Source organism: Euphorbia lathyris, chromosome 1 (assembly GCF_963576675.1).
Source record: "Euphorbia lathyris chromosome 1, ddEupLath1.1, whole genome shotgun sequence".
In the NCBI taxonomy this organism is placed as follows: Eukaryota; Viridiplantae; Streptophyta; class Magnoliopsida; order Malpighiales; family Euphorbiaceae; genus Euphorbia; species Euphorbia lathyris.
In genome coordinates this window covers 131,694,095-131,718,008 of record NC_088910.1, presented here as the reverse complement: position 1 = coordinate 131,718,008, position 23,914 = coordinate 131,694,095, and the positions used below count along the sequence as shown (strand labels likewise).

Genomic DNA, 23,914 nt, shown 5'->3' with positions numbered 1-23,914 from the left:
CCATGGCGTGCACGTTTTCGAGGCGGGCCCAAACTTTTTTGCAACGTGCATTTTTTAATTATTTAATTTTTTTTTTCACCATGGCGTGCACGTTTTCGAGGCGGCGGTCAGTGTTTGGGGTCCGGGGGCTTGTGCATGCACGTGAAGGATGAGCATACGGGAGAAAGGGGCGCCCAGTATGGAATATATGCTTAGTTTTTGCATGTGATGACGGGTGCGATCATACCAGCACTAATGCACCGGATCCCATCAGAACTCCGAAGTTAAACGTGCTTGGGCGAGAGTAGTACTAAGATGGTTGACCTCTTGGGAAGTCCTCGTGTTGCACCCCCAAACTTTTTTGCAACGTGCATTTTTTAATTATTTAATTTTTTTTTTCACCATGGCGTGCATGTTTTCGAGGCGGGGGTCAGTGTTTGGGGTCCGGGGGCTTGTGCATGCACGTGAAGGATGAGCATACGGGAGAAAGGGGCGCCCAGTATGGAATATATGCTTAGTTTTTGCATGGGATGACGGGTGCGATCATACCAGCACTAATGCACCGGATCCCATCAGAACTCCGAAGTTAAACGTGCTTGGGCGAGAGTAGTACTAAGATGGGTGACCTCTTGGGAAGTCCTCGTGTTGCACCCCCAAACTTTTTTGCAACGTGCATTTTTTAATTATTTAACTTTTTTTTCACCATGGCGTGCACGTTTTCGAGGCGGGCCCAAACTTTTTTGCAACGTGCATTTTTTAATTATTTAATTTTTTTTCACCATGGCGTGCACGTTTTCGAGGCGGGCCCAAACTTTTTTGCAACGTGCATTTTTTAATTATTTAATTTTTTTTTCACCATGGCGTGCACGTTTTCGAGGCGGGGGTCAGTGTTTGGGGTCCGGGGGCTTGTGCATGCACGTGAAGGATGAGCATACGGGAGAAAGGGGCGCCCAGTATGGAATATATGCTTAGTTTTTGCATGGGATGACGGGTGCGATCATACCAGCACTAATGCACCGGATCCCATCAGAACTCCGAAGTTAAACGTGCTTGGGCGAGAGTAGTACTAAGATGGGTGACCTCTTCGGAAGTCCTCGTGTTGCACCCCCAAACTTTTTTGCAACGTGCATTTTTTAATTATTTAATTTTTTTTTTCACCATGGCGTGCACGTTTACGAGGCGGGGGTCAGTGTTTGGGGTCCGGGGGCTTGTGCATGCACGTGAAGGATGAGCATACGGGAGAAAGGGGCGCCCAGTATGGAATATATGCTTAGTTTTTGCATGGGATGACGGGTGCGATCATACCAGCACTAATGCACCGGATCCCATCAGAACTCCGAAGTTAAACGTGCTTGGGCGAGAGTAGTACTAAGATGGGTGACCTCTTGGGAAGTCCTCGTGTTGCACCCCTAAACTTTTTTGCAACGTGCATTTTTTAATTATTTAATTTTTTTTTCACCATGGCGTGCACGTTTTCGAGGCGGGCCCAAACATTTTTGCAACGTGCATTTTTTAATTATTTAATTTTTTTTCACCATGGCGTGCACGTTTTCGAGGCGGGGGTCAGTGTTTGGGGTCCGGGGGCTTGTGCATGCACGTGAAGGATGAGCATACGGGAGAAAGGGGCGCCAAGTATGGAATATATGCTTAGTTTTTGCATGTGATGACGGGTGCGATCATACCAGCACTAATGCACCGGATCCCATCAGAACTCCGAAGTTAAACGTGCTTGGGCGAGAGTAGTACTAAGATGGTTGACCTCTTGGGAAGTCCTCGTGTTGCACCCCCAAACTTTTTTGCAACGTGCATTTTTTAATTATTTAATTTTTTTTTTCACCATGGCGTGCATGTTTTCGAGGCGGGGGTCAGTGTTTGGGGTCCGGGGGCTTGTGCATGCACGTGAAGGATGAGCATACGGGAGAAAGGGGCGCCCAGTATGGAATATATGCTTAGTTTTTGCATGGGATGACGGGTGCGATCATACCAGCACTAATGCACCGGATCCCATCAGAACCCCGAAGTTAAACGTGCTTGGGCGAGAGTAGTACTAAGATGGGTGACCTCTTCGGAAGTCCTCGTGTTGCACCCCCAAACTTTTTTGCAACGTGCATTTTTTAATTATTTAATTTTTTTTTCACCATGGCGTGCACGTTTTCGAGGCGGGCCCAAACTTTTTTGCAACGTGCATTTTTTAATTATTTAATTTTTTTTTCACCATGGCGTGCACGTTTTCGAGGCGGGGGTCAGTGTTTGGGGTCCGGGGGCTTGTGCATGCACGTGAAGGATGAGCATACGGGAGAAAGGGGCGCCCAGTATGGAATATATGCTTAGTTTTTGCATGGGATGACGGGTGCGATCATACCAGCACTAATGCACCGGATCCCATCAGAACTCCGAAGTTAAACGTGCTTGGGCGAGAGTAGTACTAAGATGGGTGACCTCTTGGGAAGTCCTCGTGTTGCACCCCTAAACTTTTTTGCAACGTGCATTTTTTAATTATTTAATTTTTTTTTCACCATGGCGTGCACGTTTTCGAGGCGGGCCCAAACTTTTTTGCAACGTGCATTTTTTAATTATTTAATTTTTTTTTTCACCATGGCGTGCACGTTTTCGAGGCGGCGGTCAGTGTTTGGGGTCCGGGGGCTTGTGCATGCACGTGAAGGATGAGCATACGGGAGAAAGGGGCGCCCAGTATGGAATATATGCTTAGTTTTTGCATGTGATGACGGGTGCGATCATACCAGCACTAATGCACCGGATCCCATCAGAACTCCGAAGTTAAACGTGCTTGGGCGAGAGTAGTACTAAGATGGTTGACCTCTTGGGAAGTCCTCGTGTTGCACCCCCAAACTTTTTTGCAACGTGCATTTTTTAATTATTTAATTTTTTTTTTCACCATGGCGTGCATGTTTTCGAGGCGGGGGTCAGTGTTTGGGGTCCGGGGGCTTGTGCATGCACGTGAAGGATGAGCATACGGGAGAAAGGGGCGCCCAGTATGGAATATATGCTTAGTTTTTGCATGGGATGACGGGTGCGATCATACCAGCACTAATGCACCGGATCCCATCAGAACCCCGAAGTTAAACGTGCTTGGGCGAGAGTAGTACTAAGATGGGTGACCTCTTCGGAAGTCCTCGTGTTGCACCCCCAAACTTTTTTGCAACGTGCATTTTTTAATTATTTAATTTTTTTTTCACCATGGCGTGCACGTTTTCGAGGCGGGCCCAAACTTTTTTGCAACGTGCATTTTTTAATTATTTAATTTTTTTTTCACCATGGCGTGCACGTTTTCGAGGCGGGGGTCAGTGTTTGGGGTCCGGGGGCTTGTGCATGCACGTGAAGGATGAGCATACGGGAGAAAGGGGCGCCCAGTATGGAATATATGCTTAGTTTTTGCATGGGATGACGGGTGCGATCATACCAGCACTAATGCACCGGATCCCATCAGAACTCCGAAGTTAAACGTGCTTGGGCGAGAGTAGTACTAAGATGGGTGACCTCTTGGGAAGTCCTCGTGTTGCACCCCTAAACTTTTTTGCAACGTGCATTTTTTAATTATTTAATTTTTTTTTCACCATGGCGTGCACGTTTTCGAGGCGGGCCCAAACTTTTTTGCAACGTGCATTTTTTAATTATTTAATTTTTTTTTTCACCATGGCGTGCACGTTTTCGAGGCGGGGGTCAGTGTTTGGGGTCCGGGGGCTTGTGCATGCACGTGAAGGATGAGCATACGGGAGAAAGGGGCGCCCAGTATGGAATATATGCTTAGTTTTTGCATGTGATGACGGGTGCGATCATACCAGCACTAATGCACCGGATCCCATCAGAACTCCGAAGTTAAACGTGCTTGGGCGAGAGTAGTACTAAGATGGTTGACCTCTTGGGAAGTCCTCGTGTTGCACCCCCAAACTTTTTTGCAACGTGCATTTTTTAATTATTTAATTTTTTTTTTCACCATGGCGTGCATGTTTTCGAGGCGGGGGTCAGTGTTTGGGGTCCGGGGGCTTGTGCATGCACGTGAAGGATGAGCATACGGGAGAAAGGGGCGCCCAGTATGGAATATATGCTTAGTTTTTGCATGGGATGACGGGTGCGATCATACCAGCACTAATGCACCGGATCCCATCAGAACCCCGAAGTTAAACGTGCTTGGGCGAGAGTAGTACTAAGATGGGTGACCTCTTCGGAAGTCCTCGTGTTGCACCCCCAAACTTTTTTGCAACGTGCATTTTTTAATTATTTAATTTTTTTTTCACCATGGCGTGCACGTTTTCGAGGCGGGCCCAAACTTTTTTGCAACGTGCATTTTTTAATTATTTAATTTTTTTTTCACCATGGCGTGCACGTTTTCGAGGCGGGGGTCAGTGTTTGGGGTCCGGGGGCTTGTGCATGCACATGAAGGATGAGCATACGGGAGAAAGGGGCGCCCAGTATGGAATATATGCTTAGTTTTTGCATGGGATGACGGGTGCGATCATACCAGCACTAATGCACCGGATCCCATCAGAACTCCGAAGTTAAACGTGCTTGGGCGAGAGTAGTACTAAGATGGGTGACCTCTTGGGAAGTCCTCGTGTTGCACCCCTAAACTTTTTTGCAACGTGCATTTTTTAATTATTTAATTTTTTTTTCACCATGGCGTGCACGTTTTCGAGGCGGGCCCAAACTTTTTTGCAACGTGCATTTTTTAATTATTTAATTTTTTTTTTCACCATGGCGTGCACGTTTTCGAGGCGGGGGTCAGTGTTTGGGGTCCGGGGGCTTGTGCATGCACGTGAAGGATGAGCATACGGGAGAAAGGGGCGCCCAGTATGGAATATATGCTTAGTTTTTGCATGTGATGACGGGTGCGATCATACCAGCACTAATGCACCGGATCCCATCAGAACTCCGAAGTTAAACGTGCTTGGGCGAGAGTAGTACTAAGATGGTTGACCTCTTGGGAAGTCCTCGTGTTGCACCCCCAAACTTTTTTGCAACGTGCATTTTTTAATTATTTAATTTTTTTTTTCACCATGGCGTGCATGTTTTCGAGGCGGGGGTCAGTGTTTGGGGTCCGGGGGCTTGTGCATGCACGTGAAGGATGAGCATACGGGAGAAAGGGGCGCCCAGTATGGAATATATGCTTAGTTTTTGCATGGGATGACGGGTGCGATCATACCAGCACTAATGCACCGGATCCCATCAGAACCCCGAAGTTAAACGTGCTTGGGCGAGAGTAGTACTAAGATGGGTGACCTCTTCGGAAGTCCTCGTGTTGCACCCCCAAACTTTTTTGCAACGTGCATTTTTTAATTATTTAATTTTTTTTTCACCATGGCGTGCACGTTTTCGAGGCGGGCCCAAACTTTTTTGCAACGTGCATTTTTTAATTATTTAATTTTTTTTTCACCATGGCGTGCACGTTTTCGAGGCGGGGGTCAGTGTTTGGGGTCCGGGGGCTTGTGCATGCACGTGAAGGATGAGCATACGGGAGAAAGGGGCGCCCAGTATGGAATATATGCTTAGTTTTTGCATGGGATGACGGGTGCGATCATACCAGCACTAATGCACCGGATCCCATCAGAACTCCGAAGTTAAACGTGCTTGGGCGAGAGTAGTACTAAGATGGGTGACCTCTTGGGAAGTCCTCGTGTTGCACCCCTAAACTTTTTTGCAACGTGCATTTTTTAATTATTTAATTTTTTTTTCACCATGGCGTGCACGTTTTCGAGGCGGGCCCAAACTTTTTTGCAACGTGCATTTTTTAATTATTTAATTTTTTTTTTCACCATGGCGTGCACGTTTTCGAGGCGGGGGTCAGTGTTTGGGGTCCGGGGGCTTGTGCATGCACGTGAAGGATGAGCATACGGGAGAAAGGGGCGCCCAGTATGGAATATATGCTTAGTTTTTGCATGTGATGACGGGTGCGATCATACCAGCACTAATGCACCGGATCCCATCAGAACTCCGAAGTTAAACGTGCTTGGGCGAGAGTAGTACTAAGATGGTTGACCTCTTGGGAAGTCCTCGTGTTGCACCCCCAAACTTTTTTGCAACGTGCATTTTTTAATTATTTAATTTTTTTTTTCACCATGGCGTGCATGTTTTCGAGGCGGGGGTCAGTGTTTGGGGTCCGGGGGCTTGTGCATGCACGTGAAGGATGAGCATACGGGAGAAAGGGGCGCCCAGTATGGAATATATGCTTAGTTTTTGCATGGGATGACGGGTGCGATCATACCAGCACTAATGCACCGGATCCCATCAGAACCCCGAAGTTAAACGTGCTTGGGCGAGAGTAGTACTAAGATGGGTGACCTCTTCGGAAGTCCTCGTGTTGCACCCCCAAACTTTTTTGCAACGTGCATTTTTTAATTATTTAATTTTTTTTTCACCATGGCGTGCACGTTTTCGAGGCGGGCCCAAACTTTTTTGCAACGTGCATTTTTTAATTATTTAATTTTTTTTTCACCATGGCGTGCACGTTTTCGAGGCGGGGGTCAGTGTTTGGGGTCCGGGGGCTTGTGCATGCACGTGAAGGATGAGCATACGGGAGAAAGGGGCGCCCAGTATGGAATATATGCTTAGTTTTTGCATGGGATGACGGGTGCGATCATACCAGCACTAATGCACCGGATCCCATCAGAACTCCGAAGTTAAACGTGCTTGGGCGAGAGTAGTACTAAGATGGGTGACCTCTTGGGAAGTCCTCGTGTTGCACCCCTAAACTTTTTTGCAACGTGCATTTTTTAATTATTTAATTTTTTTTTCACCATGGCGTGCACGTTTTCGAGGCGGGCCCAAACTTTTTTGCAACGTGCATTTTTTAATTATTTAATTTTTTTTTTCACCATGGCGTGCACGTTTTCGAGGCGGGGGTCAGTGTTTGGGGTCCGGGGGCTTGTGCATGCACGTGAAGGATGAGCATACGGGAGAAAGGGGCGCCCAGTATGGAATATATGCTTAGTTTTTGCATGTGATGACGGGTGCGATCATACCAGCACTAATGCACCGGATCCCATCAGAACTCCGAAGTTAAACGTGCTTGGGCGAGAGTAGTACTAAGATGGTTGACCTCTTGGGAAGTCCTCGTGTTGCACCCCCAAACTTTTTTGCAACGTGCATTTTTTAATTATTTAATTTTTTTTTTCACCATGGCGTGCATGTTTTCGAGGCGGGGGTCAGTGTTTGGGGTCCGGGGGCTTGTGCATGCACGTGAAGGATGAGCATACGGGAGAAAGGGGCGCCCAGTATGGAATATATGCTTAGTTTTTGCATGGGATGACGGGTGCGATCATACCAGCACTAATGCACCAGATCCCATCAGAACTCCGAAGTTAAACGTGCTTGGGCGAGAGTAGTACTAAGATGGGTGACCTCTTGGGAAGTCCTCGTGTTGCACCCCCAAACTTTTTTGCAACGTGCATTTTTTAATTATTTAATTTTTTTTTCACCATGGCGTGCACGTTTTCGAGGCGGGCCCAAACTTTTTTGCAACGTGCATTTTTTAATTATTTAATTTTTTTTCACCATGGCGTGCACGTTTTCGAGGCGGGGGTCAGTGTTTGGGGTCCGGGGGCTTGTGCATGCACGTGAAGGATGAGCATACGGGAGAAAGGGGCGCCCAGTATGGAATATATGCTTAGTTTTTGCATGGGATGACGGGTGCGATCATACCAGCACTAATGCACCGGATCCCATCAGAACTCCGAAGATAAACGTGCTTGGGCGAGAGTAGTACTAAGATGGGTGACCTCTTCGGAAGTCCTCGTGTTGCACCCCCAAACTTTTTTGCAACGTGCATTTTTTAATTATTTAATTTTTTTTTCACCATGGCGTGCACGTTTTCGAGGCGGGCCCAAACTTTTTTGCAACGTGCATTTTTTAATTATTTAATTTTTTTTTCACCATGGTTTTCGAGGCGGGGGTCAGTGTTTGGGGTCCGGGGGCTTGTGCATGCACGTGAAGGATGAGCATACGGGAGAAAGGGGCGCCCAGTATGGAATATATGCTTAGTTTTTGCATGGGATGACGGGTGCGATCATACCAGCACTAATGCACCGGATCCCATCAGAACCCCGAAGTTAAACGTGCTTGGGCGAGAGTAGTACTAAGATGGGTGACCTCTTCGGAAGTCCTCGTGTTGCACCCCCAAACTTTTTTGCAACATGCATTTTTTAATTATTTAATTTTTTTTTCACCATGGCGTGCACGTTTTCGAGGCGGGGGTCAGTGTTTGGGGTCCGGGGGCTTGTGCATGCACGTGAAGGATGAGCATACGGGAGAAAGGGGCGCCCAGTATGGAATATATGCTTAGTTTTTGCATGGGATGACGGGTGCGATCATACCAGCACTAATGCACCGGATCCCATCAGAACCCCGAAGTTAAACGTGCTTGGGCGAGAGTAGTACTAAGATGGGTGACCTCTTCGGAAGTCCTCGTGTTGCACCCCCAAACTTTTTTGCAACGTGCATTTTTTAATTATTTAATTTTTTTTTCACCATGGCGTGCACGTTTTCGAGGCGGGGGTCAGTGTTTGGGGTCCGGGGGCTTGTGCATGCACGTGAAGGATGAGCATACGGGAGAAAGGGGCGCCCAGTATGGAATATATGCTTAGTTTTTGCATGGGATGACGGGTGCGATCATACCAGCACTAATGCACCGGATCCCATCAGAACTCCGAAGTTAAACGTGCTTGGGCGAGAGTAGTACTAAGATGGTTGACCTCTTGGGAAGTCCTCGTGTTGCACCCCCAAACTTTTTTGCAACGTGCATTTTTTAATTATTTAATTTTTTTTTTCACCATGGCGTGCATGTTTTCGAGGCGGGGGTCAGTGTTTGGGGTCCGGGGGCTTGTGCATGCACGTGAAGGATGAGCATACGGGAGAAAGGGGCGCCCAGTATGGAATATATGCTTAGTTTTTGCATGGGATGACGGGTGCGATCATACCAGCACTAATGCACCGGATCCCATCAGAACCCCGAAGTTAAACGTGCTTGGGCGAGAGTAGTACTAAGATGGGTGACCTCTTCGGAAGTCCTTGTGTTGCACCCCCAAACTTTTTTGCAACGTGCATTTTTTAATTATTTAATTTTTTTTTCACCATGGCGTGCACGTTTTCGAGGCGGGCCCAAACTTTTTTGCAACGTGCATTTTTTAATTATTTAATTTTTTTTTCACCATGGCGTGCACGTTTTCGAGGCGGGGGTCAGTGTTTGGGGTCCGGGGGCTTGTGCATGCACGTGAAGGATGAGCATACGGGAGAAAGGGGCGCCCAGTATGGAATATATGCTTAGTTTTTGCATGGGATGACGGGTGCGATCATACCAGCACTAATGCACCGGATCCCATCAGAACTCCGAAGTTAAACGTGCTTGGGCGAGAGTAGTACTAAGATGGGTGACCTCTTGGGAAGTCCTCGTGTTGCACCCCTAAACTTTTTTGCAACGTGCATTTTTTAATTATTTAATTTTTTTTTCACCATGGCGTGCACGTTTTCGAGGCGGGCCCAAACTTTTTTGCAACGTGCATTTTTTAATTATTTAATTTTTTTTTTCACCATGGCGTGCACGTTTTCGAGGCGGGGGTCAGTGTTTGGGGTCCGGGGGCTTGTGCATGCACGTGAAGGATGAGCATACGGGAGAAAGGGGCGCCCAGTATGGAATATATGCTTAGTTTTTGCATGTGATGACGGGTGCGATCATACCAGCACTAATGCACCGGATCCCATCAGAACTCCGAAGTTAAACGTGCTTGGGCGAGAGTAGTACTAAGATGGTTGACCTCTTGGGAAGTCCTCGTGTTGCACCCCCAAACTTTTTTGCAACGTGCATTTTTTAATTATTTAATTTTTTTTTTCACCATGGCGTGCATGTTTTCGAGGCGGGGGTCAGTGTTTGGGGTCCGGGGGCTTGTGCATGCACGTGAAGGATGAGCATACGGGAGAAAGGGGCGCCCAGTATGGAATATATGCTTAGTTTTTGCATGGGATGACGGGTGCGATCATACCAGCACTAATGCACCAGATCCCATCAGAACTCCGAAGTTAAACGTGCTTGGGCGAGAGTAGTACTAAGATGGGTGACCTCTTGGGAAGTCCTCGTGTTGCACCCCCAAACTTTTTTGCAACGTGCATTTTTTAATTATTTAATTTTTTTTTCACCATGGCGTGCACGTTTTCGAGGCGGGCCCAAACTTTTTTGCAACGTGCATTTTTTAATTATTTAATTTTTTTTCACCATGGCGTGCACGTTTTCGAGGCGGGGGTCAGTGTTTGGGGTCCGGGGGCTTGTGCATGCACGTGAAGGATGAGCATACGGGAGAAAGGGGCGCCCAGTATGGAATATATGCTTAGTTTTTGCATGGGATGACGGGTGCGATCATACCAGCACTAATGCACCGGATCCCATCAGAACTCCGAAGATAAACGTGCTTGGGCGAGAGTAGTACTAAGATGGGTGACCTCTTCGGAAGTCCTCGTGTTGCACCCCCAAACTTTTTTGCAACGTGCATTTTTTAATTATTTAATTTTTTTTTCACCATGGCGTGCACGTTTTCGAGGCGGGCCCAAACTGTTTTGCAACGTGCATTTTTTAATTATTTAATTTTTTTTTCACCATGGTTTTCGAGGCGGGGGTCAGTGTTTGGGGTCCGGGGGCTTGTGCATGCACGTGAAGGATGAGCATACGGGAGAAAGGGGCGCCCAGTATGGAATATATGCTTAGTTTTTGCATGGGATGACGGGTGCGATCATACCAGCACTAATGCACCGGATCCCATCAGAACCCCGAAGTTAAACGTGCTTGGGCGAGAGTAGTACTAAGATGGGTGACCTCTTCGGAAGTCCTCGTGTTGCACCCCCAAACTTTTTTGCAACATGCATTTTTTAATTATTTAATTTTTTTTCCACCATGGCGTGCACGTTTTCGAGGCGGGGGTCAGTGTTTGGGGTCCGGGGGCTTGTGCATGCACGTGAAGGATGAGCATACGGGAGAAAGGGGCGCCCAGTATGGAATATATGCTTAGTTTTTGCATGGGATGACGGGTGCGATCATACCAGCACTAATGCACCGGATCCCATCAGAACCCCGAAGTTAAACGTGCTTGGGCGAGAGTAGTACTAAGATGGGTGACCTCTTCGGAAGTCCTCGTGTTGCACCCCCAAACTTTTTTGCAACGTGCATTTTTTAATTATTTAATTTTTTTTTCACCATGGCGTGCACGTTTTCGAGGCGGGGGTCAGTGTTTGGGGTCCGGGGGCTTGTGCATGCACGTGAAGGATGAGCATACGGGAGAAAGGGGCGCCCAGTATGGAATATATGCTTAGTTTTTGCATGGGATGACGGGTGCGATCATACCAGCACTAATGCACCGCATCCCATCAGAACTCCGAAGTTAAACGTGCTTGGGCGAGAGTAGTACTAAGATGGGTGACCTCTTGGGAAGTCCTCGTGTTGCACCCCTAAACTTTTTTGCAACGTGCATTTTTTAATTATTTAATTTTTTTTTCACCATGGCGTGCACGTTTTCGAGGCGGGCCCAAACTTTTTTGCAACGTGCATTTTTTAATTATTTAATTTTTTTTCACCATGGCGTGCACGTTTTCGAGGCGGGGGTCAGTGTTTGGGGTCCGGGGGCTTGTGCATGCACGTGAAGGATGAGCATACGGGAGAAAGGGGCGCCCAGTATGGAATATATGCTTAGTTTTTGCATGTGATGACGGGTGCGATCATACCAGCACTAATGCACCGGATCCCATCAGAACTCCGAAGTTAAACGTGCTTGGGCGAGAGTAGTACTAAGATGGTTGACCTCTTGGGAAGTCCTCGTGTTGCACCCCCAAACTTTTTTGCAACGTGCATTTTTTAATTATTTAATTTTTTTTTTCACCATGGCGTGCATGTTTTCGAGGCGGGGGTCAGTGTTTGGGGTCCGGGGGCTTGTGCATGCACGTGAAGGATGAGCATACGGGAGAAAGGGGCGCCCAGTATGGAATATATGCTTAGTTTTTGCATGGGATGACGGGTGCGATCATACCAGCACTAATGCACCGGATCCCATCAGAACTCCGAAGTTAAACGTGCTTGGGCGAGAGTAGTACTAAGATGGGTGACCTCTTCGGAAGTCCTCGTGTTGCACCCCCAAACTTTTTTGCAACGTGCATTTTTTAATTATTTAATTTTTTTTTTCACCATGGCGTGCATGTTTTCGAGGCGGGGGTCAGTGTTTGGGGTCCGGGGGCTTGTGCATGCACGTGAAGGATGAGCATACGGGAGAAAGGGGCGCCCAGTATGGAATATATGCTTAGTTTTTGCATGGGATGACGGGTGCGATCATACCAGCACTAATGCACCGGATCCCATCAGAACTCCGAAGTTAAACGTGCTTGGGCGAGAGTAGTACTAAGATGGGTGACCTCTTCGGAAGTCCTCGTGTTGCACCCCCAAACTTTTTTGCAACGTGCATTTTTTAATTATTTAATTTTTTTTTTCACCATGGCGTGCATGTTTTCGAGGCGGGGGTCAGTGTTTGGGGTCCGGGGGCTTGTGCATGCACGTGAAGGATGAGCATACGGGAGAAAGGGGCGCCCAGTATGGAATATATGCTTAGTTTTTGCATGGGATGACGGGTGCGATCATACCAGCACTAATGCACCGGATCCCATCAGAACTCCGAAGTTAAACGTGCTTGGGCGAGAGTAGTACTAAGATGGGTGACCTCTTGGGAAGTCCTCGTGTTGCACCCCTAAACTTTTTTGCAACGTGCATTTTTTAATTATTTAATTTTTTTTTCACCATGGCGTGCACGTTTTCGAGGCGGGCCCAAACTTTTTTGCAACGTGCATTTTTTAATTATTTAATTTTTTTTCACCATGGCGTGCACGTTTTCGAGGCGGGGTTCAGTGTTTGGGGTCCGGGGGCTTGTGCATGCACGTGAAGGATGAGCATACGGGAGAAAGGGGCGCCCAGTATGGAATATATGCTTAGTTTTTGCATGTGATGACGGGTGCGATCATACCAGCACTAATGCACCGGATCCCATCAGAACTCCGAAGTTAAACGTGCTTGGGCGAGAGTAGTACTAAGATGGTTGACCTCTTGGGAAGTCCTCGTGTTGCACCCCCAAACTTTTTTGCAACGTGCATTTTTTAATTATTTAATTTTTTTTTTCACCATGGCGTGCATGTTTTCGAGGCGGGGGTCAGTGTTTGGGGTCCGGGGGCTTGTGCATGCACGTGAAGGATGAGCATACGGGAGAAAGGGGCGCCCAGTATGGAATATATGCTTAGTTTTTGCATGGGATGACGGGTGCGATCATACCAGCACTAATGCACCGGATCCCATCAGAACTCCGAAGTTAAACGTGCTTGGGCGAGAGTAGTACTAAGATGGGTGACCTCTTGGGAAGTCCTCGTGTTGCACCCCCAAACTTTTTTGCAACGTGCATTTTTTAATTATTTAATTTTTTTTTCACCATGGCGTGCACGTTTTCGAGGCGGGCCCAAACTTTTTTGCAACGTGCATTTTTTAATTATTTAATTTTTTTTTCACCATGGCGTGCACGTTTTCGAGGCGGGGGTCAGTGTTTGGGGTCCGGGGGCTTGTGCATGCACGTGAAGGATGAGCATACGGGAGAAAGGGGCGCCCAGTATGGAATATATGCTTAGTTTTTGCATGGGATGACGGGTGCGATCATACCAGCACTAATGCACCGGATCCCATCAGAACTCCGAAGTCAAACGTGCTTGGGCGAGAGTAGTACTAAGATGGGTGACCTCTTGGGAAGTCCTCGTGTTGCACCCCTAAACTTTTTTGCAACGTGCATTTTTTAATTATTTAATTTTTTTTTCACCATGGCGTGCACGTTTTCGAGGCGGGCCCAAACTTTTTTGCAACGTGCATTTTTTAATTATTTAATTTTTTTTCACCATGGCGTGCACGTTTTCGAGGCGGGGGTCAGTGTTTGGGGTCCGGGGGCTTGTGCATGCACGTGAAGGATGAGCATACGGGAGAAAGGGGCGCCCAGTATGGAATATATGCTTAGTTTTTGCATGTGATGACGGGTGCGATCATACCAGCACTAATGCACCGGATCCCATCAGAACTCCGAAGTTAAACGTGCTTGGGCGAGAGTAGTACTAAGATGGTTGACCTCTTGGGAAGTCCTCGTGTTGCACCCCCAAACTTTTTTGCAACGTGCATTTTTTAATTATTTAATTTTTTTTTTCACCATGGCGTGCATGTTTTCGAGGCGGGGGTCAGTGTTTGGGGTCCGGGGGCTTGTGCATGCACGTGAAGGATGAGCATACGGGAGAAAGGGGCGCCCAGTATGGAATATATGCTTAGTTTTTGCATGGGATGACGGGTGCGATCATACCAGCACTAATGCACCGGATCCCATCAGAACTCCGAAGTTAAACGTGCTTGGGCGAGAGTAGTACTAAGATGGGTGACCTCTTCGGAAGTCCTCGTGTTGCACCCCCAAACTTTTTTGCAACGTGCATTTTTTAATTATTTAATTTTTTTTTTCACCATGGCGTGCATGTTTTCGAGGCGGGGGTCAGTGTTTGGGGTCCGGGGGCTTGTGCATGCACGTGAAGGATGAGCATACGGGAGAAAGGGGCGCCCAGTATGGAATATATGCTTAGTTTTTGCATGGGATGACGGGTGCGATCATACCAGCACTAATGCACCGGATCCCATCAGAACTCCGAAGTTAAACGTGCTTGGGCGAGAGTAGTACTAAGATGGGTGACCTCTTCGGAAGTCCTCGTGTTGCACCCCCAAACTTTTTTGCAACGTGCATTTTTTAATTATTTAATTTTTTTTTTCACCATGGCGTGCATGTTTTCGAGGCGGGGGTCAGTGTTTGGGGTCCGGGGGCTTGTGCATGCACGTGAAGGATGAGCATACGGGAGAAAGGGGCGCCCAGTATGGAATATATGCTTAGTTTTTGCATGGGATGACGGGTGCGATCATACGAGCACTAATGCACCGGATCCTATCAGAACTCCGAAGTTAAACGTGCTTGGGCGAGAGTAGTACTAAGATGGGTGACCTCTTGGGAAGTCCTCGTGTTGCACCCCTAAACTTTTTTGCAACGTGCATTTTTTAATTATTTAATTTTTTTTTCACCATGGCGTGCACGTTTTCGAGGCGGGCCCAAACTTTTTTGCAACGTGCATTTTTTAATTATTTAATTTTTTTTTTCACCATGGCGTGCACGTTTTCGAGGCGGGGGTCAGTGTTTGGGGTCCGGGGGCTTGTGCATGCACGTGAAGGATGAGCATACGGGAGAAAGGGGCGCCCAGTATGGAATATATGCTTAGTTTTTGCATGTGATGACGGGTGCGATCATACCAGCACTAATGCACCGGATCCCATCAGAACTCCGAAGTTAAACGTGCTTGGGCGAGAGTAGTACTAAGATGGTTGACCTCTTGGGAAGTCCTCGTGTTGCACCCCCAAACTTTTTTGCAACGTGCATTTTTTAATTATTTAATTTTTTTTTTCACCATGGCGTGCATGTTTTCGAGGCGGGGGTCAGTGTTTGGGGTCCGGGGGCTTGTGCATGCACGTGAAGGATGAGCATACGGGAGAAAGGGGCGCCCAGTATGGAATATATGCTTAGTTTTTGCATGGGATGACGGGTGCGATCATACCAGCACTAATGCACCGGATCCCATCAGAACTCCGAAGTTAAACGTGCTTGGGCGAGAGTAGTACTAAGATGGGTGACCTCTTCGGAAGTCCTCGTGTTGCACCCCCAAACTTTTTTGCAACGTGCATTTTTTAATTATTTAATTTTTTTTTTCACCATGGCGTGCATGTTTTCGAGGCGGGGGTCAGTGTTTGGGGTCCGGGGGCTTGTGCATGCACGTGAAGGATGAGCATACGGGAGAAAGGGGCGCCCAGTATGGAATATATGCTTAGTTTTTGCATGGGATGACGGGTGCGATCATACGAGCACTAATGCACCGGATCCTATCAGAACTCCGAAGTTAAACGTGCTTGGGCGAGAGTAGTACTAAGATGGGTGACCTCTTGGGAAGTCCTCGTGTTGCACCCCTAAACTTTTTTGCAACGTGCATTTTTTAATTATTTAATTTTTTTTTCACCATGGCGTGCACGTTTTCGAGGCGGGCCCAAACTTTTTTGCAACGTGCATTTTTTAATTATTTAATTTTTTTTTTCACCATGGCGTGCACGTTTTCGAGGCGGGGGTCAGTGTTTGGGGTCCGGGGGCTTGTGCATGCACGTGAAGGATGAGCATACGGGAGAAAGGGGCGCCCAGTATGGAATATATGCTTAGTTTTTGCATGGGATGACGGGTGCGATCATACGAGCACTAATGCACCGGATCCTATCAGAACTCCGAAGTTAAACGTGCTTGGGCGAGAGTAGTACTAAGATGGGTGACCTCTTGGGAAGTCCTCGTGTTGCACCCCTAAACTTTTTTGCAACGTGCATTTTTTAATTATTTAATTTTTTTTTCACCATGGCGTGCACGTTTTCGAGGCGGGCCCAAACTTTTTTGCAACGTGCATTTTTTAATTATTTAATTTTTTTTTTCACCATGGCGTGCACGTTTTCGAGGCGGGGGTCAGTGTTTGGGGTCCGGGGGCTTGTGCATGCACGTGAAGGATGAGCATACGGGAGAAAGGGGCGCCCAGTATGGAATATATGCTTAGTTTTTGCATGGGATGACGGGTGCGATCATACCAGCACTAATGCACCGGATCCCATCAGAACTCCGAAGTTAAACGTGCTTGGGCGAGAGTAGTACTAAGATGGGTGACCTCTTCGGAAGTCCTCGTGTTGCACCCCCAAACTTTTTTGCAACGTGCATTTTTTAATTATTTAATTTTTTTTTTCACCATGGCGTGCATGTTTTCGAGGCGGGGGTCAGTGTTTGGGGTCCGGGGGCTTGTGCATGCACGTGAAGGATGAGCATACGGGAGAAAGGGGCGCCCAGTATGGAATATATGCTTAGTTTTTGCATGGGATGACGGGTGCGATCATACGAGCACTAATGCACCGGATCCTATCAGAACTCCGAAGTTAAACGTGCTTGGGCGAGAGTAGTACTAAGATGGGTGACCTCTTGGGAAGTCCTCGTGTTGCACCCCTAAACTTTTTTGCAACGTGCATTTTTTAATTATTTAATTTTTTTTTCACCATGGCGTGCACGTTTTCGAGGCGGGCCCAAACTTTTTTGCAACGTGCATTTTTTAATTATTTAATTTTTTTTCACCATGGCGTGCACGTTTTCGAGGCGGGGGTCAGTTTTTGGGGTCCGGGGGCTTGTGCATGCACGTGAAGGATGAGCATACGGGAGAAAGGGGCGTCCAGTATGGAATATATGCTTAGTTTTTGCATGTGATGACGGGTGCGATCATACCAGCACTAATGCACCGGATCCCATCAGAACTCCGAAGTTAAACGTGCTTGGGCGAGAGTAGTACTAAGATGGTTGACCTCTTGGGAAGTCCTCGTGTTGCACCCCCAAACTTTTTTGCAACGTGCATTTTTTAATTATTTAATTTTTTTTTTCACCATGGCGTGCATGTTTTCGAGGCGGGGGTCAGTGTTTGGGGTCCGGGGGCTTGTGCATGCACGTGAAGGATGAGCATACGGGAGAAAGGGGCGCCCAGTATGGAATATATGCTTAGTTTTTGCATGGGATGACGGGTGCGATCATACCAGCACTAATGCACCGGATCCCATCAGAACTCCGAAGTTAAACGTGCTTGGGCGAGAGTAGTACTAAGATGGGTGACCTCTTGGGAAGTCCTCGTGTTGCACCCCCAAACTTTTTTGCAACGTGCATTTTTTAATTATTTAATTTTTTTTTTCACCATGGCGTGCACGTTTTCGAGGCGGGGGTCAGTGTTTGGGGTCCGGGGGCTTGTGCATGCACGTGAAGGATGAGCATACGGGAGAAAGGGGCGCCCAGTATGGAATATATGCTTAGTTTTTGCATAGGATGACGGGTGCGATCATACCAGCACTAATGCACCGGATCCCATCAGAACTCCGAAGTCAAACGTGCTTGGGCGAGAGTAGTACTAAGATGGGTGACCTCTTGGGAAGTCCTCGTGTTGCACCCCTAAACTTTTTTGCAACGTGCATTTTTTAATTATTTAATTTTTTTTTCACCATGGCGTGCACGTTTTCGAGGCGGGCCCAAACTTTTTTGCAACGTGCATTTTTTAATTATTTAATTTTTTTTCACCATGGCGTGCACGTTTTCGAGGCGGGGGTCAGTGTTTGGGGTCCGGGGGCTTGTGCATGCACGTGAAGGATGAGCATACGGGAGAAAGGGGCGCCCAGTATGGAATATATGCTTAGTTTTTGCATGTGATGACGGGTGCGATCATACCAGCACTAATGCACCGGATCCCATCAGAACTCCGAAGTTAAACGTGCTTGGGCGAAGGTAGTACTAAGATGGTTGACCTCTTGGGAAGTCCTCGTGTTGCACCCCCAAACTTTTTTGCAACGTGCATTTTTTAATTATTTAATTTTTTTTTTCACCATGGCGTGCATGTTTTCGAGGCGGGGGTCAGTGTTTGGGGTCCGGGGGCTTGTGCATGCACGTGAAGGATGAGCATACGGGAGAAAGGGGCGCCCAGTATGGAATATATGCTTAGTTTTTGCATGGGATGACGGGTGCGATCATACCAGCACTAATGCACCGGATCCCATCAGAACTCCGAAGTTAAACGTGCTTGGGCGAGAGTAGTACTAAGATGGGTGACCTCTTCGGAAGTCCTCGTGTTGCACCCCCAAACTTTTTTGCAACGTGCATTTTTTAATTATTTAATTTTTTTTTCACCATGGCGTGCATGTTTTCGAGGCGGGGGTCAGTGTTTGGGGTCCGGGGGCTTGTGCATGCACGTGAAGGATGAGCATACGGGAGAAAGGGGCGCCCAGTATGGAATATATGCTTAGTTTTTGCATGGGATGACGGGTGCGATCATACCAGCACTAATGCACCGGATCCCATCAGAACTCCGAAGTTAAACGTGCTTGGGCGAGAGTAGTACTAAGATGGGTGACCTCTTCGGAAGTCCTCGTGTTGCACCCCCAAACTTTTTTGCAACGTGCATTTTTTAATTATTTAATTTTTTTTTTCACCATGGCGTGCATGTTTTCGAGGCGGGGGTCAGTGTTTGGGGTCCGGGGGCTTGTGCATGCACGTGAAGGATGAGCATACGGGAGAAAGGGGCGCCCAGTATGGAATATATGCTTAGTTTTTGCATGGGATGACGGGTGCGATCATACCAGCACTAATGCACCGGATCCCATCAGAACTCCGAAGTTAAACGTGCTTGGGCGAGAGTAGTACTAAGATGGGTGACCTCTTGGGAAATCCTCGTGTTGCACCCCTAAACTTTTTTGCAACGTGCATTTTTTAATTATTTAATTTTTTTTTCACCATGGCGTGCACGTTTTCGAGGCGGGCCCAAACTTTTTTGCAACGTGCATTTTTTAATTATTTAATTTTTTTTCACCATGGCGTGCACGTTTTCGAGGCGGGGGTCAGTGTTTGGGGTCCGGGGGCTTGTGCATGCACGTGAAGGATGAGCATACGGGAGAAAGGGGCGCCCAGTATGGAATATATGCTTAGTTTTTGCATGTGATGACGGGTGCGATCATACCAGCACTAATGCACCGGATCCCATCAGAACTCCGAAGTTAAACGTGCTTGGGCGAGAGTAGTACTAAGATGGTTGACCTCTTGGGAAGTCCTCGTGTTGCACCCCCAAACTTTTTTGCAACGTGCATTTTTTAATTATTTAATTTTTTTTTTCACCATGGCGTGCATGTTTTCGAGGCGGGGGTCAGTGTTTGGGGTCCGGGGGCTTGTGCATGCACGTGAAGGATGAGCATACGGGAGAAAGGGGCGCCCAGTATGGAATATATGCTTAGTTTTTGCAAGGGATGACGGGTGCGATCATACCAGCACTAATGCACAGGATCCCATCAGAACTCCGAAGTTAAACGTGCTTGGGCGAGAGTAGTACTAAGATGGGTGACCTCTTGGGAAGTCCTCGTGTTGCACCCCCAAACTTTTTTGCAACGTGCATTTTTTAATTATTTAATTTTTTTTTCACCATGGCGTGCACGTTTTCGAGGCGGGCCCAAACTTTTTTGCAACGTGCATTTTTTAATTATTTAATTTTTTTTTCACCATGGCGTGCACGTTTTCGAGGCGGGGGTCAGTGTTTGGGGTCCGGGGGCTTGTGCATGCACGTGAAGGATGAGCATACGGGAGAAAGGGGCGCCCAGTATGGAATATATGCTTAGTTTTTGCATGGGATGACGGGTGCGATCATACCAGCACTAATGCACCGGATCCCATCAGAACTCCGAAGTTAAACGTGCTTGGGCGAGAGTAGTACTAAGATGGGTGACCTCTTGGGAAGTCCTCGTGTTGCACCCCTAAACTTTTTTGCAACGTGCATTTTTTAATTATTTAATTTTTTTTTCACCATGGCGTGCACGTTTTCGAGGCGGGCCCAAACTTTTTTGCAACGTGCATTTTTTAATTATTTAATTTTTTTTCACCATGGCGTGCACGTTTTCGAGGCGGGGGTCAGTGTTTGGGGTCCGGGGGCTTGTGCATGCACGTGAAGGATGAGCATACGGGAGAAAGGGGCGCCCAGTATGGAATATATGCTTAGTTTTTGCATGGGATGACGGGTGCGATCATACCAGCACTAATGCACCGGATCCCATCAGAACTCCGAAGTTAAACGTGCTTGGGCGAGAGTAGTACTAAGATGGGTGACCTCTTGGGAAGTCCTCGTGTTGCACCCCTAAACTTTTTTGCAACGTGCATTTTTTAATTATTTAATTTTTTTTTCACCATGGCGTGCACGTTTTCGAGGCGGGCCCAAACTTTTTTGCAACGTGCATTTTTTAATTATTTAATTTTTTTTTCACCATGGCGTGCACGTTTTCGAGGCGGGGGTCAGTGTTTGGGGTCCGAGGGCTTGTGCATGCACGTGAAGGATGAGCATACGGGAGAAAGGGGCGCCCAGTATGGAATATATGCTTAGTTTTTGCATAGGATGACGGGTGCGATCATACCAGCACTAATGCACCGGATCCCATCAGAACTCCGAAGTTAAACGTGCTTGGGCGAGAGTAGTACTAAGATGGGTGACCTCTTGGGAAGTCCTCGTGTTGCACCCCTAAACTTTTTTGCAACGTGCATTTTTTAATTATTTAATTTTTTTTTCACCATGGCGTGCACGTTTTCGAGGCGGGCCCAAACTTTTTTGCAACGTGCATTTTTTAATTATTTAATTTTTTTTCACCATGGCGTGCACGTTTTCGAGGCGGGGGTCAGTGTTTGGGGTCCGGGGGCTTGTGCATGCACGTGAAGGATGAGCATACGGGAGAAAGGGGTGCCCAGTATGGAATATATGCTTAGTTTTTGCATGTGATGACGGGTGCGATCATACCAGCACTAATGCACCGGATCCCATCAGAACTCCGAAGTTAAACGTGCTTGGGCGAGAGTAGTACTAAGATGGTTGACCTCTTGGGAAGTCCTCGTGTTGCACCCCCAAACTTTTTTGCAACGTGCATTTTTTAATTATTTAATTTTTTTTTTCACCATGGCGTGCATGTTTTCGAGGCGGGGGTCAGTGTTTGGGGTCCGGGGGCTTGTGCATGCACGTGAAGGATGAGCATACGGGAGAAAGGGGCGCCCAGTATGGAATATATGCTTAGTTTTTGCATGGGATGACGGGTGCGATCATACCAGCACTAATGCACCGGATCCCATCAGAACCCCGAAGTTAAACGTGCTTGGGCGAGAGTAGTACTAAGATGGGTGACCTCTTCGGAAGTCCTCGTGTTGCACCCCCAAAATTTTTTGCAACGTGCATTTTTTAATTATTTAATTTTTTTTTCACCATGGCGTGCACGTTTTCGAGGCGGGGGTCAACCTTTTTTGCAACGTGCATTTTTTAATTATTTAATTTTTTTTCACCATGGCGTGCACGTTTTCGAGGCGGGGGTCAGTGTTTGGGGTCCGGGGGCTTGTGCATGCACGTGAAGGATGAGCATACGGGAGAAAGGGGCGCCCAGTATGGAATATATGCTTAGTTTTTGCATGGGATGACGGGTGCGATCATACCAGCACTAATGCACCGGATCCCATCAGAACTCCGAAGTTAAACGTGCTTGGGCGAGAGTAGTACTAAGATGGGTGACCTCTTGGGAAGTCCTCGTGTTGCACCCCTAAACTTTTTTGCAACGTGCATTTTTTAATTATTTAATTTTTTTTTCACCATGGCGTGCACGTTTTCGAGGCGGGCCCAAACTTTTTTGCAACGTGCATTTTTTAATTATTTAATTTTTTTTCACCATGGCGTGCACGTTTTCGAGGCGGGGGTCAGTGTTTGGGGTCCGGGGGCTTGTGCATGCACGTGAAGGATGAGCATACGGGAGAAAGGGGCGCCCAGTATGGAATATATGCTTAGTTTTTGCATGTGATGACGGGTGCGATCATACCAGCACTAATGCACCGGATCCCATCAGAACTCCGAAGTTAAACGTGCTTGGGCGAGAGTAGTACTAAGATGGTTGACCTCTTGGGAAGTCCTCGTGTTGCACCCCCAAACTTTTTTGCAACGTGCATTTTTTAATTATTTAATTTTTTTTTTCACCATGGCGTGCATGTTTTCGAGGCGGGGGTCAGTGTTTGGGGTCCGGGGGCTTGTGCATGCACGTGAAGGATGAGCATACGGGAGAAAGGGGCGCCCAGTATGGAATATATGCTTAGTTTTTGCATGGGATGACGGGTGCGATCATACCAGCACTAATGCACCGGATCCCATCAGAACTCCGAAGTTAAACGTGCTTGGGCGAGAGTAGTACTAAGATGGGTGACCTCTTCGGAAGTCCTCGTGTTGCACCCCCAAACTTTTTTGCAACGTGCATTTTTTAATTATTTAATTTTTTTTTTCACCATGGCGTGCATGTTTTCGAGGCGGGGGTCAGTGTTTGGGGTCCGGGGGCTTGTGCATGCACGTGAAGGATGAGCATACGGGAGAAAGGGGCGCCCAGTATGGAATATATGCTTAGTTTTTGCATGGGATGACGGGTGCGATCATACCAGCACTAATGCACTGGATCCCATCAGAACTCCGAAGTTAAACGTGCTTGGGCGAGAGTAGTACTAAGATGGGTGACCTCTTCGGAAGTCCTCGTGTTGCACCCCCAAACTTTTTTGCAACGTGCATTTTTTAATTATTTAATTTTTTTTTTCACCATGGCGTGCATGTTTTCGAGGCGGGGGTCAGTGTTTGGGGTCCGGGGGCTTGTGCATGCACGTGAAGGATGAGCATACGGGAGAAAGGGGCGCCCAGTATGGAATATATGCTTAGTTTTTGCATGGGATGACGGGTGCGATCATACCAGCACTAATGCACCGGATCCCATCAGAACTCCGAAGTTAAACGTGCTTGGGCGAGAGTAGTACTAAGATGGGTGACCTCTTCGGAAGTCCTCGTGTTGCACCCCCAAACTTTTTTGCAACGTGCATTTTTTAATTATTTAATTTTTTTTTCACCATGGCGTGCACGTTTTCGAGGCGGGCCCAAACTTTTTTGCAACGTGCATTTTTTAATTATTTAATTTTTTTTTCACCATGGCGTGCACGTTTTCGAGGCGGGGGTCAGTGTTTGGGGTCCGGGGGCTTGTGCATGCACGTGAAGGATGAGCATACGGGAGAAAGGGGCGCCCAGTATGGAATATATGCTTAGTTTTTGCATGGGATGACGGGTGCGATCATACCAGCACTAATGCACCGGATCCCATCAGAACCCCGAAGTTAAACGTGCTTGGGCGAGAGTAGTACTAAGATGGGTGACCTCTTCGGAAGTCCTCGTGTTGCACCCCCAAACTTTTTTGCAACATGCATTTTTTAATTAT

The 23,914-nt window shown here is 47.4% G+C and overlaps 70 non-coding genes across 70 annotated transcripts; all 70 read left to right on the top strand.

The window, feature by feature from the left end:
* The first annotated feature begins 212 nt into the window (after positions 1-212).
* On the top strand, positions 213-331 carry LOC136212545 (5S ribosomal RNA). Its single transcript, XR_010679695.1, has one exon. It is a non-coding gene; the product is annotated as a 5S ribosomal RNA (ribosomal RNA).
* Positions 332-514: 183 nt separating this feature from the next.
* Positions 515-633, top strand: LOC136211172 (5S ribosomal RNA). Its single transcript, XR_010678389.1, has one exon. It is a non-coding gene; the product is annotated as a 5S ribosomal RNA (ribosomal RNA).
* A 335-nt stretch (positions 634-968) lies between these two features.
* Positions 969-1,087, top strand: LOC136213015 (5S ribosomal RNA). Its single transcript, XR_010680149.1, has one exon. It is a non-coding gene; the product is annotated as a 5S ribosomal RNA (ribosomal RNA).
* Positions 1,088-1,270: 183 nt separating this feature from the next.
* LOC136211160 (5S ribosomal RNA) lies at positions 1,271-1,389 on the top strand. The gene has a single exon (XR_010678378.1). It is a non-coding gene; the product is annotated as a 5S ribosomal RNA (ribosomal RNA).
* Positions 1,390-1,647: 258 nt separating this feature from the next.
* On the top strand, positions 1,648-1,766 carry LOC136212544 (5S ribosomal RNA). The gene has a single exon (XR_010679694.1). It is a non-coding gene; the product is annotated as a 5S ribosomal RNA (ribosomal RNA).
* Positions 1,767-1,949: 183 nt separating this feature from the next.
* Positions 1,950-2,068, top strand: LOC136214949 (5S ribosomal RNA). The gene has a single exon (XR_010682010.1). It is a non-coding gene; the product is annotated as a 5S ribosomal RNA (ribosomal RNA).
* A 259-nt stretch (positions 2,069-2,327) lies between these two features.
* LOC136216308 (5S ribosomal RNA) lies at positions 2,328-2,446 on the top strand. The gene has a single exon (XR_010683301.1). It is a non-coding gene; the product is annotated as a 5S ribosomal RNA (ribosomal RNA).
* Positions 2,447-2,706: 260 nt separating this feature from the next.
* On the top strand, positions 2,707-2,825 carry LOC136212541 (5S ribosomal RNA). The gene has a single exon (XR_010679692.1). It is a non-coding gene; the product is annotated as a 5S ribosomal RNA (ribosomal RNA).
* A 183-nt stretch (positions 2,826-3,008) lies between these two features.
* On the top strand, positions 3,009-3,127 carry LOC136214948 (5S ribosomal RNA). The gene has a single exon (XR_010682009.1). It is a non-coding gene; the product is annotated as a 5S ribosomal RNA (ribosomal RNA).
* Positions 3,128-3,386: 259 nt separating this feature from the next.
* Positions 3,387-3,505, top strand: LOC136216276 (5S ribosomal RNA). Its single transcript, XR_010683271.1, has one exon. It is a non-coding gene; the product is annotated as a 5S ribosomal RNA (ribosomal RNA).
* Positions 3,506-3,765: 260 nt separating this feature from the next.
* On the top strand, positions 3,766-3,884 carry LOC136212540 (5S ribosomal RNA). The gene has a single exon (XR_010679691.1). It is a non-coding gene; the product is annotated as a 5S ribosomal RNA (ribosomal RNA).
* Positions 3,885-4,067: 183 nt separating this feature from the next.
* Positions 4,068-4,186, top strand: LOC136214945 (5S ribosomal RNA). The gene has a single exon (XR_010682007.1). It is a non-coding gene; the product is annotated as a 5S ribosomal RNA (ribosomal RNA).
* A 259-nt stretch (positions 4,187-4,445) lies between these two features.
* Positions 4,446-4,564, top strand: LOC136216161 (5S ribosomal RNA). The gene has a single exon (XR_010683152.1). It is a non-coding gene; the product is annotated as a 5S ribosomal RNA (ribosomal RNA).
* Positions 4,565-4,824: 260 nt separating this feature from the next.
* On the top strand, positions 4,825-4,943 carry LOC136212539 (5S ribosomal RNA). Its single transcript, XR_010679690.1, has one exon. It is a non-coding gene; the product is annotated as a 5S ribosomal RNA (ribosomal RNA).
* Positions 4,944-5,126: 183 nt separating this feature from the next.
* LOC136214944 (5S ribosomal RNA) lies at positions 5,127-5,245 on the top strand. Its single transcript, XR_010682006.1, has one exon. It is a non-coding gene; the product is annotated as a 5S ribosomal RNA (ribosomal RNA).
* Positions 5,246-5,504: 259 nt separating this feature from the next.
* On the top strand, positions 5,505-5,623 carry LOC136216041 (5S ribosomal RNA). Its single transcript, XR_010683037.1, has one exon. It is a non-coding gene; the product is annotated as a 5S ribosomal RNA (ribosomal RNA).
* A 260-nt stretch (positions 5,624-5,883) lies between these two features.
* LOC136212538 (5S ribosomal RNA) lies at positions 5,884-6,002 on the top strand. Its single transcript, XR_010679689.1, has one exon. It is a non-coding gene; the product is annotated as a 5S ribosomal RNA (ribosomal RNA).
* Positions 6,003-6,185: 183 nt separating this feature from the next.
* Positions 6,186-6,304, top strand: LOC136214943 (5S ribosomal RNA). The gene has a single exon (XR_010682005.1). It is a non-coding gene; the product is annotated as a 5S ribosomal RNA (ribosomal RNA).
* Positions 6,305-6,563: 259 nt separating this feature from the next.
* LOC136215922 (5S ribosomal RNA) lies at positions 6,564-6,682 on the top strand. The gene has a single exon (XR_010682924.1). It is a non-coding gene; the product is annotated as a 5S ribosomal RNA (ribosomal RNA).
* Positions 6,683-6,942: 260 nt separating this feature from the next.
* LOC136212537 (5S ribosomal RNA) lies at positions 6,943-7,061 on the top strand. The gene has a single exon (XR_010679688.1). It is a non-coding gene; the product is annotated as a 5S ribosomal RNA (ribosomal RNA).
* Positions 7,062-7,244: 183 nt separating this feature from the next.
* LOC136212888 (5S ribosomal RNA) lies at positions 7,245-7,363 on the top strand. The gene has a single exon (XR_010680028.1). It is a non-coding gene; the product is annotated as a 5S ribosomal RNA (ribosomal RNA).
* A 258-nt stretch (positions 7,364-7,621) lies between these two features.
* On the top strand, positions 7,622-7,740 carry LOC136214462 (5S ribosomal RNA). The gene has a single exon (XR_010681547.1). It is a non-coding gene; the product is annotated as a 5S ribosomal RNA (ribosomal RNA).
* A 251-nt stretch (positions 7,741-7,991) lies between these two features.
* On the top strand, positions 7,992-8,110 carry LOC136214942 (5S ribosomal RNA). Its single transcript, XR_010682004.1, has one exon. It is a non-coding gene; the product is annotated as a 5S ribosomal RNA (ribosomal RNA).
* A 182-nt stretch (positions 8,111-8,292) lies between these two features.
* LOC136214941 (5S ribosomal RNA) lies at positions 8,293-8,411 on the top strand. Its single transcript, XR_010682003.1, has one exon. It is a non-coding gene; the product is annotated as a 5S ribosomal RNA (ribosomal RNA).
* Positions 8,412-8,593: 182 nt separating this feature from the next.
* LOC136212536 (5S ribosomal RNA) lies at positions 8,594-8,712 on the top strand. The gene has a single exon (XR_010679687.1). It is a non-coding gene; the product is annotated as a 5S ribosomal RNA (ribosomal RNA).
* A 183-nt stretch (positions 8,713-8,895) lies between these two features.
* Positions 8,896-9,014, top strand: LOC136215320 (5S ribosomal RNA). The gene has a single exon (XR_010682362.1). It is a non-coding gene; the product is annotated as a 5S ribosomal RNA (ribosomal RNA).
* Positions 9,015-9,273: 259 nt separating this feature from the next.
* Positions 9,274-9,392, top strand: LOC136215805 (5S ribosomal RNA). Its single transcript, XR_010682813.1, has one exon. It is a non-coding gene; the product is annotated as a 5S ribosomal RNA (ribosomal RNA).
* Positions 9,393-9,652: 260 nt separating this feature from the next.
* Positions 9,653-9,771, top strand: LOC136212535 (5S ribosomal RNA). Its single transcript, XR_010679686.1, has one exon. It is a non-coding gene; the product is annotated as a 5S ribosomal RNA (ribosomal RNA).
* A 183-nt stretch (positions 9,772-9,954) lies between these two features.
* LOC136212887 (5S ribosomal RNA) lies at positions 9,955-10,073 on the top strand. Its single transcript, XR_010680027.1, has one exon. It is a non-coding gene; the product is annotated as a 5S ribosomal RNA (ribosomal RNA).
* A 258-nt stretch (positions 10,074-10,331) lies between these two features.
* On the top strand, positions 10,332-10,450 carry LOC136214461 (5S ribosomal RNA). Its single transcript, XR_010681546.1, has one exon. It is a non-coding gene; the product is annotated as a 5S ribosomal RNA (ribosomal RNA).
* Positions 10,451-10,701: 251 nt separating this feature from the next.
* On the top strand, positions 10,702-10,820 carry LOC136214940 (5S ribosomal RNA). The gene has a single exon (XR_010682002.1). It is a non-coding gene; the product is annotated as a 5S ribosomal RNA (ribosomal RNA).
* A 182-nt stretch (positions 10,821-11,002) lies between these two features.
* LOC136214939 (5S ribosomal RNA) lies at positions 11,003-11,121 on the top strand. The gene has a single exon (XR_010682001.1). It is a non-coding gene; the product is annotated as a 5S ribosomal RNA (ribosomal RNA).
* A 182-nt stretch (positions 11,122-11,303) lies between these two features.
* On the top strand, positions 11,304-11,422 carry LOC136214747 (5S ribosomal RNA). The gene has a single exon (XR_010681821.1). It is a non-coding gene; the product is annotated as a 5S ribosomal RNA (ribosomal RNA).
* Positions 11,423-11,680: 258 nt separating this feature from the next.
* LOC136212534 (5S ribosomal RNA) lies at positions 11,681-11,799 on the top strand. Its single transcript, XR_010679685.1, has one exon. It is a non-coding gene; the product is annotated as a 5S ribosomal RNA (ribosomal RNA).
* Positions 11,800-11,982: 183 nt separating this feature from the next.
* On the top strand, positions 11,983-12,101 carry LOC136213013 (5S ribosomal RNA). The gene has a single exon (XR_010680147.1). It is a non-coding gene; the product is annotated as a 5S ribosomal RNA (ribosomal RNA).
* A 183-nt stretch (positions 12,102-12,284) lies between these two features.
* Positions 12,285-12,403, top strand: LOC136213012 (5S ribosomal RNA). Its single transcript, XR_010680146.1, has one exon. It is a non-coding gene; the product is annotated as a 5S ribosomal RNA (ribosomal RNA).
* A 183-nt stretch (positions 12,404-12,586) lies between these two features.
* On the top strand, positions 12,587-12,705 carry LOC136215717 (5S ribosomal RNA). Its single transcript, XR_010682749.1, has one exon. It is a non-coding gene; the product is annotated as a 5S ribosomal RNA (ribosomal RNA).
* A 258-nt stretch (positions 12,706-12,963) lies between these two features.
* On the top strand, positions 12,964-13,082 carry LOC136212533 (5S ribosomal RNA). The gene has a single exon (XR_010679684.1). It is a non-coding gene; the product is annotated as a 5S ribosomal RNA (ribosomal RNA).
* A 183-nt stretch (positions 13,083-13,265) lies between these two features.
* LOC136215598 (5S ribosomal RNA) lies at positions 13,266-13,384 on the top strand. The gene has a single exon (XR_010682635.1). It is a non-coding gene; the product is annotated as a 5S ribosomal RNA (ribosomal RNA).
* Positions 13,385-13,643: 259 nt separating this feature from the next.
* Positions 13,644-13,762, top strand: LOC136212146 (5S ribosomal RNA). The gene has a single exon (XR_010679319.1). It is a non-coding gene; the product is annotated as a 5S ribosomal RNA (ribosomal RNA).
* Positions 13,763-14,020: 258 nt separating this feature from the next.
* On the top strand, positions 14,021-14,139 carry LOC136212532 (5S ribosomal RNA). The gene has a single exon (XR_010679683.1). It is a non-coding gene; the product is annotated as a 5S ribosomal RNA (ribosomal RNA).
* Positions 14,140-14,322: 183 nt separating this feature from the next.
* On the top strand, positions 14,323-14,441 carry LOC136213011 (5S ribosomal RNA). The gene has a single exon (XR_010680145.1). It is a non-coding gene; the product is annotated as a 5S ribosomal RNA (ribosomal RNA).
* A 183-nt stretch (positions 14,442-14,624) lies between these two features.
* LOC136213010 (5S ribosomal RNA) lies at positions 14,625-14,743 on the top strand. The gene has a single exon (XR_010680144.1). It is a non-coding gene; the product is annotated as a 5S ribosomal RNA (ribosomal RNA).
* Positions 14,744-14,926: 183 nt separating this feature from the next.
* On the top strand, positions 14,927-15,045 carry LOC136215169 (5S ribosomal RNA). The gene has a single exon (XR_010682217.1). It is a non-coding gene; the product is annotated as a 5S ribosomal RNA (ribosomal RNA).
* A 260-nt stretch (positions 15,046-15,305) lies between these two features.
* On the top strand, positions 15,306-15,424 carry LOC136212530 (5S ribosomal RNA). The gene has a single exon (XR_010679681.1). It is a non-coding gene; the product is annotated as a 5S ribosomal RNA (ribosomal RNA).
* Positions 15,425-15,607: 183 nt separating this feature from the next.
* Positions 15,608-15,726, top strand: LOC136213009 (5S ribosomal RNA). Its single transcript, XR_010680143.1, has one exon. It is a non-coding gene; the product is annotated as a 5S ribosomal RNA (ribosomal RNA).
* A 183-nt stretch (positions 15,727-15,909) lies between these two features.
* Positions 15,910-16,028, top strand: LOC136215168 (5S ribosomal RNA). The gene has a single exon (XR_010682216.1). It is a non-coding gene; the product is annotated as a 5S ribosomal RNA (ribosomal RNA).
* Positions 16,029-16,288: 260 nt separating this feature from the next.
* LOC136215167 (5S ribosomal RNA) lies at positions 16,289-16,407 on the top strand. Its single transcript, XR_010682215.1, has one exon. It is a non-coding gene; the product is annotated as a 5S ribosomal RNA (ribosomal RNA).
* A 260-nt stretch (positions 16,408-16,667) lies between these two features.
* LOC136213008 (5S ribosomal RNA) lies at positions 16,668-16,786 on the top strand. Its single transcript, XR_010680142.1, has one exon. It is a non-coding gene; the product is annotated as a 5S ribosomal RNA (ribosomal RNA).
* Positions 16,787-16,969: 183 nt separating this feature from the next.
* LOC136215166 (5S ribosomal RNA) lies at positions 16,970-17,088 on the top strand. Its single transcript, XR_010682214.1, has one exon. It is a non-coding gene; the product is annotated as a 5S ribosomal RNA (ribosomal RNA).
* A 258-nt stretch (positions 17,089-17,346) lies between these two features.
* Positions 17,347-17,465, top strand: LOC136212529 (5S ribosomal RNA). The gene has a single exon (XR_010679680.1). It is a non-coding gene; the product is annotated as a 5S ribosomal RNA (ribosomal RNA).
* A 183-nt stretch (positions 17,466-17,648) lies between these two features.
* LOC136215483 (5S ribosomal RNA) lies at positions 17,649-17,767 on the top strand. The gene has a single exon (XR_010682524.1). It is a non-coding gene; the product is annotated as a 5S ribosomal RNA (ribosomal RNA).
* A 183-nt stretch (positions 17,768-17,950) lies between these two features.
* On the top strand, positions 17,951-18,069 carry LOC136212145 (5S ribosomal RNA). The gene has a single exon (XR_010679318.1). It is a non-coding gene; the product is annotated as a 5S ribosomal RNA (ribosomal RNA).
* A 258-nt stretch (positions 18,070-18,327) lies between these two features.
* On the top strand, positions 18,328-18,446 carry LOC136214423 (5S ribosomal RNA). The gene has a single exon (XR_010681509.1). It is a non-coding gene; the product is annotated as a 5S ribosomal RNA (ribosomal RNA).
* A 183-nt stretch (positions 18,447-18,629) lies between these two features.
* Positions 18,630-18,748, top strand: LOC136213007 (5S ribosomal RNA). The gene has a single exon (XR_010680141.1). It is a non-coding gene; the product is annotated as a 5S ribosomal RNA (ribosomal RNA).
* Positions 18,749-18,930: 182 nt separating this feature from the next.
* On the top strand, positions 18,931-19,049 carry LOC136213006 (5S ribosomal RNA). The gene has a single exon (XR_010680140.1). It is a non-coding gene; the product is annotated as a 5S ribosomal RNA (ribosomal RNA).
* Positions 19,050-19,232: 183 nt separating this feature from the next.
* Positions 19,233-19,351, top strand: LOC136211696 (5S ribosomal RNA). The gene has a single exon (XR_010678890.1). It is a non-coding gene; the product is annotated as a 5S ribosomal RNA (ribosomal RNA).
* A 258-nt stretch (positions 19,352-19,609) lies between these two features.
* LOC136212528 (5S ribosomal RNA) lies at positions 19,610-19,728 on the top strand. The gene has a single exon (XR_010679679.1). It is a non-coding gene; the product is annotated as a 5S ribosomal RNA (ribosomal RNA).
* A 183-nt stretch (positions 19,729-19,911) lies between these two features.
* LOC136213619 (5S ribosomal RNA) lies at positions 19,912-20,030 on the top strand. The gene has a single exon (XR_010680718.1). It is a non-coding gene; the product is annotated as a 5S ribosomal RNA (ribosomal RNA).
* A 259-nt stretch (positions 20,031-20,289) lies between these two features.
* LOC136215366 (5S ribosomal RNA) lies at positions 20,290-20,408 on the top strand. The gene has a single exon (XR_010682408.1). It is a non-coding gene; the product is annotated as a 5S ribosomal RNA (ribosomal RNA).
* A 258-nt stretch (positions 20,409-20,666) lies between these two features.
* Positions 20,667-20,785, top strand: LOC136215248 (5S ribosomal RNA). Its single transcript, XR_010682296.1, has one exon. It is a non-coding gene; the product is annotated as a 5S ribosomal RNA (ribosomal RNA).
* Positions 20,786-21,044: 259 nt separating this feature from the next.
* Positions 21,045-21,163, top strand: LOC136215130 (5S ribosomal RNA). Its single transcript, XR_010682180.1, has one exon. It is a non-coding gene; the product is annotated as a 5S ribosomal RNA (ribosomal RNA).
* A 258-nt stretch (positions 21,164-21,421) lies between these two features.
* On the top strand, positions 21,422-21,540 carry LOC136212526 (5S ribosomal RNA). Its single transcript, XR_010679678.1, has one exon. It is a non-coding gene; the product is annotated as a 5S ribosomal RNA (ribosomal RNA).
* Positions 21,541-21,723: 183 nt separating this feature from the next.
* Positions 21,724-21,842, top strand: LOC136214938 (5S ribosomal RNA). Its single transcript, XR_010682000.1, has one exon. It is a non-coding gene; the product is annotated as a 5S ribosomal RNA (ribosomal RNA).
* Positions 21,843-22,101: 259 nt separating this feature from the next.
* LOC136215012 (5S ribosomal RNA) lies at positions 22,102-22,220 on the top strand. Its single transcript, XR_010682069.1, has one exon. It is a non-coding gene; the product is annotated as a 5S ribosomal RNA (ribosomal RNA).
* Positions 22,221-22,478: 258 nt separating this feature from the next.
* On the top strand, positions 22,479-22,597 carry LOC136212525 (5S ribosomal RNA). Its single transcript, XR_010679677.1, has one exon. It is a non-coding gene; the product is annotated as a 5S ribosomal RNA (ribosomal RNA).
* Positions 22,598-22,780: 183 nt separating this feature from the next.
* On the top strand, positions 22,781-22,899 carry LOC136213004 (5S ribosomal RNA). Its single transcript, XR_010680139.1, has one exon. It is a non-coding gene; the product is annotated as a 5S ribosomal RNA (ribosomal RNA).
* A 183-nt stretch (positions 22,900-23,082) lies between these two features.
* On the top strand, positions 23,083-23,201 carry LOC136214100 (5S ribosomal RNA). Its single transcript, XR_010681197.1, has one exon. It is a non-coding gene; the product is annotated as a 5S ribosomal RNA (ribosomal RNA).
* A 183-nt stretch (positions 23,202-23,384) lies between these two features.
* Positions 23,385-23,503, top strand: LOC136213003 (5S ribosomal RNA). The gene has a single exon (XR_010680138.1). It is a non-coding gene; the product is annotated as a 5S ribosomal RNA (ribosomal RNA).
* A 259-nt stretch (positions 23,504-23,762) lies between these two features.
* LOC136214937 (5S ribosomal RNA) lies at positions 23,763-23,881 on the top strand. The gene has a single exon (XR_010681999.1). It is a non-coding gene; the product is annotated as a 5S ribosomal RNA (ribosomal RNA).
* Positions 23,882-23,914: the final 33 nt, after the last annotated feature.